Raw genomic sequence first — 7,127 nt, 5'->3', positions numbered from 1 at the left:
CTTCCAACACAGTTTCTCAGTTTTAAGCCCTTATCCAACCATGCTGTTTCTGTTTTCCAATTAATGAGCTGTGTTTCAACCTAAATCTGAAATTGTGATTCATATAGGATAGTAGGTATAATTGTTGATCATACACCTGACTATAATCGCTACAAAATCCCTTGACCTGTGTGTGCTAATTGTATGTGTTACGTATAATGTATTAATGCTGTTTGGAAGGCAAATGGTGTAGTAATCACAAATATTGATTTGATTTAGATTTTTCTTTTGTTCGCTTGTAAATGGATAAAAAGAAATTAAACAATTTATTTAATATTGTTTTAAAAAAGCATTTCTTAAGTTTGGTTATCTAACGGAGCCATGAGTTAAGCATAGTATTGATTGTTTATTGAATCGCTAAAAAAAATAAATATAGATAATGAAAAAAATAAAATTAATTTAATTAATTTGTGCATTCTCTGCTATAAATTATTGTAATTTGTTTTGTAAGAACAGCCCCACGCACGTCACAAAAAAGCGAAGCTAACACAGACCGCTGACTGCACGTACAATGGGCTACCAAGTAAAATGTTATAGGGAACCTATTTTGTGAGACTGTTGGGTGTCCTCTGTAAATGTTAAGAGAGAGTGTCGGTCTAGACCCAGTGCTCCTAAAAAAATTGAAAAAAAGTGTCCATGAGTATAACCTTCTGTTAATGAATTGGCATCTGAATACACTAATAAAAATTGAATTGAATTGAATTGAATTGAACAAGTGTGGTCCTGGTCCCCAATCCCCTCCCTGGAAAAATGTCCATGGAAAAATAGGTTTGTCACTACCAAGGCAACACCTTTCAATTTGTTTGTCTGAGCCCCAGGGAGATAACGGATGGCAGGTATATAATTATGTATGAGTCAAGCTGCCAAAAATATGGTTTGACCCCAAAAAAATTCTAACAAAAGGGTTTCTGCCAGTGGTTTACAGCAGTATCAGATGTACTTAAAAACATACTTTCAAAATGGCGGCCCCTCAAGGTTCCCTATAAAATGACGCAATTACTCCTTTGTATTACTCCTAGACCAGGAATACTGGTGCCTGTTCATTGTTTTTGGCCAGTGTAAGTATTCTAATTAGGCATATTTGCGATGATAATAAAGTGATTACAAATACAATTAATATTAACAGCAATTGGTTCAAGCAATAATTATGCCGAAAAAATAGTCAAATTTCCCTTAAGTAATTGCATATTTCTCCTTCTCCCATAAAATCTTTTGCCTACTTTTTTGATTCCAATAAAAGAATAAACTTTAAACTTCAGAACTGTGTGGTAACTGTAAAATTTGTCAAAACAGGGCTGCCGAAGCGTGAAGGCCTCAGTACCGCTAAACCCCCTTTTATTTTTTTGTGTTTTATTTGTTTACATTTTTTTTTAAATAACTTTTCTTATTTATAGCATATCTTTTCTAATTCCTTCCTCAAGTTGTTTCCTCTTATTCATGGTTTTATTTTTTATACTTCTTTGTACTGTGACCTATTCAGCTAATTACCCTTAATTGTACACTCTTTCCTCCCCAATAGAGTTTGATTATAGTGAATTCTCCAGCCCAGATCCCAAAACTTGACATGGTCCGACAAAGCAGGCATGCATGGCAGTCCAATAATGGCCTTGCAAACTGCAACCCGTTGTGTTTCGGCAGGGCAGTGGCAATTACAGGGATGCATCTGGCAGGAGGCTTTCTGGGGCAGCAGTCCCCTTACTGGTCATCAACATGGCAGGAAGTGTCCACCCAGTTTCCCATCCCAATCCACTGTGTTGCGTTAGTTATCCTCCCCCTTTCCAAAATCCACCACCTATGATCTGGAGAGTAAACTCCTTTGGCCAGTGTATCTTGGTTGAGGACTCCCAGTTTCGAGGCCAGATGTTTCTGGGGTACAAATGATTTGGCCGGTAAACGCCATTGCCCTTGTCGCCAATGGTCTTCTGTGACATTCCTTGGGCATTGATGTGGAGCAGAAAACACATTATGGCACAGGACTTGGATGGTTGATATCACCATTCAGAAGTTTCTGGAATGGCTGTCTGTCTGTATATATTCACAACACCTAAAAATGCGTGAAGTTGTATCCACCAGCTTTGAAGGTGGCAAACAAGCAACTGGGAAAACGACAAGTCACCAGTCAGAGACTTGTTTCATCTCACTGATGTTGTACACCTTCCAGATAGCTTGGACTTTATTGTTGTCCAAGGGCCATAGTAGAGGAAAAGAAAGAACTGAGTAAGTCTGTATGCCTCCCCCCTAATCAAAGGTTGTTGGGCTGATGTTCTGCGAACAGCCAAACTCTGCTACCAAGTTGACGTTAAGACAGTTTCATGTCACAGATCATACATTATGGCAAGGCTGAGCACCGCAACAAGACACAAGGTAGTTATACTGCATCAGCAAGGTCTCTCCCAGACAAAGATTTTAAAGCAGACTGGGGTTTCAAGATGTGCTGTTCAAGCTCTTTTGAAGAAGCACAAAGAAACGGGCAACGTTGAGGATCGTAGATGCAGTGGTCGGCCAAGGAAACTAAGTGCAGCAGATGAAAAACACATCAAGCTTATTTCCCTTCGAAATCGGAAGATGTCCAGCAGTGCCATCAGCTCAGAACTGTTAGGAACCAGTGGGATCCATGTACACCCAACTACTGTCCGGAGTCTGGTCAGAAGTGGTCTTCATGGAAGAGCTGCATCCTAAAAGCCATACCTCCGACATGAAAACAAGGCCAAGCGACTCAACTGTGCACAAAAACATCGGAACTGGGGTTAAAAAAATGGCAGCTCTGGTGCTCTGGAGTCAAAATTTGAAATATTTGGCTGTAGCAGAAGACAGTATTTTTCTTACAAGTTTGGGGCTGTATTTCTGCAAATGTAGTTAGAGATTTGGTCAGGATTAATGGTGTCCTCAATGCTGAGAAATACAGGCAGATACTAATCCATCATGCAATACCATCAGGGAGGCGTATGATTGGCCCCAAATTCATCCTGCAGCAGAACAACGACCCCAAACAACAGCCAATGTCATTAAGAACTATCTTCAGCGTAAAGAACAAGAAATCCTGGAAGTGATGGAATGGCCCCACAGAGCCCTGATCTCAACATCATTGAGTCTGTCTGGGATTACATGAAGAGGCAGAAGATCTGTGGTTAGTTCTCCAAGGTGTTTGGAACAACCTACCAGCTCCTTCAAAAACTGCAGGTGTAGAAGAATTGATGCTTCCATTTTTGAAAGAATTCTCAATTTACAGCATTTTTCACACCTGCCTAAAACTTTTGCACAGCACTGTATATAAATTTAATTTCCCAATATCGGCTGATAACTTCTGTTCTGATAGTTATTATGCATCCTTAATTTATAGACTGTATGCACGTAGATATGGTTTGAATTTCGATCCATTGCCTGGTGTTTCCATGATGGGAAAACTAGTCTAAAAATGTCCAGGTTTTCCAGGATGCATGGGAGCCCTACCAAAGAATTATCACAAACTCTGCAGTTCCCCTCATCTCTCTGGAGCTTCTTAGCCTCTTTTAGCTCCTTGTTTTAGTTTTATGACCCATAAACTCACAAAAAGCCATTTTATACTACCCACTAAGCTAAAGAGCTTAAGGGAGAGTGACCTACATTCATCAGGTAGACACAAACATGACTACATACTACAAACTGTTAGTTGACAGCTTTGTTGTCACTACAAGGTGATAATCTGTTTCAGGGAACTTTACTGCCCCCAGTTGTGCCGAAAAAAAAGCAGGCAGCTTTAAGATCTAAAGGGACAGAAGGGTACTTCTAGAGGCTTGTGCTGCAGTATGTAAACATTATAATAATAACTTTATTTATATAGCACCTTATTAAAACAGTTTACAAAGTGCTTTGACAGACAAAGCAAACTTATAGCTGTGATACACAAAATGTAATTTGATGTAAAGATATTTTGCCATTTGAAAATAATTGAAGAATTAAATAGGATAAAGTAAAAAGATGACATCACATAAAGGCAAGTCTATAAAATGGGTTTTAACAAGTGATTTAAAAGAAGCCAAAGCTTCTATCCTCAGGCAGGCCATTCCAAAGCTGAAGAGTTCTGATGGCGAAAGCACAAACTGCCAGAAGGGTACACCTGAATAAGGCTGCAAACTGTCTCATAAGGGGTCAACATTTGGACATTAATGGCGACTGAGCTGTCACGTTAGAGCAGGGCTCAGCTGTCAATCATGATGTGAAACCCCCTTTTTATAGCTTCACATACTTTATTAAAACCAAACTGGTCAGAAAAATGAACACTTGAACATACAGCGTGATCTGTCTAAAATGACAGAAACCATCTTTGAGAAAAAATTATTTGACGTGTACTTTTACTACTTTTTTAGTTTGGCCCCTCTGTTAACAAGGTGGCCGCAGGCTTTATGACCTATACTGCAGTCAGCCACCAGGAGGAGATAGAGATGTTTTGGCTTCATTGGCTGTGATGTACGCAATGTACGCAATGTCTGTGTATTTTGCAGGTAAGAAAACATAAAATGGGTAATAAGCAGATGTGTAGCATGGTGTCAGGATATTATAGAGATGGTTATAAAGTTGGCCGTATATTCCTACTGTGTATGTTTTAGTGACACTTAACTTTTGTTGTTAGCCATGTAAATGTAGCAGCTAAGCTAACTTTTGCTGGGACCCAGCGTTGCTATATTTTACGTGTGTGTTTGTAATGCTTTTGCCCAACTGTGAATGCAGTCATGATGAAACAGGGAGCCACAGTAATAGTTTGTGTAATATGTATTTGTTTTGCATTAGTTGTGTCTGTGTATTTTGCAGTGCCAGTAAAGTAAGGAAATACTAAGTCATTCTTTATTCACTTGTGCAACATGTCGATGGTAAATTGACACAAATCAAAAAGTTAAAAATAAACAGGGTTCCCACTCGTCCTGGAAAATATGGAAAATATTGAAAACCTGGAAATTTAGAGACTAGTTTTCCAGTCAAAGACCTGGAATTTGATTAAAATGACCAAAATGATATATTTTTTTAATTTCAGTTGTATTCCAGCATGGCCTACATAAACCTGTGTGTGTATAACTGTTTGTAAGATGAGCTGTGCGGTTTGACACACAAAGAAAAATGCCTGTCGGTCAGTCTAGCTGTTCACACCAGATGTGAGCTATAAGAAGAATTTTTAATGAAGCTCAGTGGAAATGCAGGAAATGCTCATACAAACTGTTAACTGTAACAAACACTGAGGTGAGAACAGCCAAGTGCGCTATAAAGGTGAGCTAATATTCAGTATGAACCCTGCATCATTAAAAAAGGAGTCAGTAATAGGCCTACCGGTAAACTATTTGACCGTTTTGAGCAAGTGCTGTTCTATATTGTCAAGAAAAACTCCTGGAAATAATTTAAAAAGAGTGGGACCCTCTCTGGATGAACCAGACCATGTGCCAGAATCATAGATGACTTTTATTTCTTAATTTTGTCCAACACAGAACCTCACGTTTAGACAGCAACACATACAACATCTCACATAAATGTATTATCATCACAGGAAACCATGGCTTCACCATGGCAAAAACACAGAAGTTGTTTTAAATATCATTTCACTCAACCATGGATTTTAAAGTGCATACATCTGTATAATAGAAAACATACACACTGCAAAAAATGAAAAGCTCCACAAGCAACTTTATGTTCTCTGTCTCTGAACAGCTGCTTTCAATAACATCCTGATCATGTCCACGTCTCAGTCATGTTACAGCAGATTAACAGCCTGTAAATAAATAATTATATAAAAATAAATAATACATAAATAAATATCTGAACAACAATAAATAACTGAACTGCCATCTGGGTAAATAATAAAATTGCTTGCTTGTCATTTTTACAGTGCACAGAATGAGATGCTATTGTGCTACATGTGCCTATGTACAGTGATACAGGTTCTCCAAAGTTAGGAAACAGACACCATTTATCAGTCAAAAACATGTTGTTTTGGTTTTGGGGAGTGGAAAGTTGATTTTCCATAACTCAGATGTAGAACACTCATACATTTCCACTCATGGTTAAGGAGGAAACTCCAGGAAGAAAATTGTGAAATGTTCTTAAATCTTTTGTACAGTTCTTTCAATCAGTAATATTGTCATAAAAATAAGTGCAATTTAGATCAGTACCAGAAACCGGTTGGTTCATGTAACACAAACTGGATCCCTTCGACAAACAGCCAATGGGACTTCTCCATTGGATTTTGGAGTGTTGCAGAAACTATGCTCTGTGGCAAACAAAGGTTCATGAAACTTACATGTTTTTTGTAAGTATCATTGATAATCTCACTAATGAACACCACACGCCAGTTTTGAAATGTAAATGCGACCACCACAAGTAAAAAGCTAACATTAACCTACAAAAAAACTACACCACGGTCGCTTGACTTCCAACTTGTAATTCAATCTTGTAAATAAAATTTACAAGTTGTTTGAGTTTAAATAGTTTGCAAAACGTGAGTGTACCCAAATCAGTGACTGGTTTGCCATCTATCCGCGCCGCCATTACTGCTGCTACCTGTTAAGAGTGACAGCAGTATGGGTAGTTGGACTGAGGATGTTAGGCAGTGGCCTCCAGTTACTGATGAAGGTACCTTATATGGATGAGATCTTACTGTCACATCATGTGAATAAAAGATGATTTCTATTAAGGGGCATCCACACCATGAACAATAACGATGTGGTTATGGTTCTTGCTGTGGACGCCCCTTAAGTTCTGAAGTACTGATTAAAATAAAGATTCTTGCTAAGATATGATATAACTTGGTCATCATCATCGACAGATATTGTGAAATAGACTTGAAGAGACTTGAAAACCCCATGAAGTCATGAAGGTTGAAACTATCATCGAAGGCTCTGCCCCAGGATGATGAAAGACGACATTGTTTTAGGACAAAGAATATATTTTAAACTTAATAGAATACATCTCAAAATGGGAATATAACATGTTGACACACATTTATGAGACAGAACCAAGCTTCATTCTCTTTCAGGTGGTTCGAAATGGAAGCTGAAAAAAATGTATTTTCCAATGACAAGGATATGATGACTTTATCATACAAACTATTCAATTCAATTCAGTTT

Source organism: Morone saxatilis, unplaced genomic scaffold, assembly GCF_004916995.1.
Source record: "Morone saxatilis isolate NCDOM2014 unplaced genomic scaffold, NCSU_SB_2.0 Contig23, whole genome shotgun sequence".
NCBI lineage: Eukaryota > Metazoa > Chordata > Actinopteri > Moronidae > Morone > Morone saxatilis.
Note: the sequence above shows the minus strand (reverse complement) of the source record.